The sequence below is a fragment of the Diachasma alloeum genome, unplaced genomic scaffold, assembly GCF_001412515.2.
Source record: "Diachasma alloeum isolate Michigan unplaced genomic scaffold, Dall2.0 Dall_scaffold_00291, whole genome shotgun sequence".
Classification (NCBI taxonomy): Eukaryota; Metazoa; Arthropoda; class Insecta; order Hymenoptera; family Braconidae; genus Diachasma; species Diachasma alloeum.
Window position 1 is genome coordinate 21,924 of NW_021680430.1, and position 394 is coordinate 22,317.

Below are 394 nucleotides of genomic sequence, written 5' to 3' on the forward strand. Positions count from 1 at the left end.
GCCCGCCCCGCTTTTTGAATTTTAAGTAGCTAATTTTGTATGCAATGGTAGTAAAGGATAGTTGGAATGAGAATTAAAATTTTCAAGCAACGGCAGTTGTAGAGTAACTCAGCTAATATATGAGATAAAAGAGGAATATTAAATTTTCGTGGGGAGTCGTTGTGGCGTGTATTATCATTACTGGAACTGAGAGACCAATGATCTATTCTAGAGGGCTGTAGTATTATACATACGAGGGGAAAAGAAATAAATTAAAAACAAAAAAAAGGGCTGCACTAGGGGAACGTTGCACCTTACACGCCGTCAGTGTAACAGGTGCCCCAGCTGTGCGTGGCCGCCGCGGCGACGGCACACCATCACGAGCAGGGCAAGTGCCAAACGACGATGCATTTTT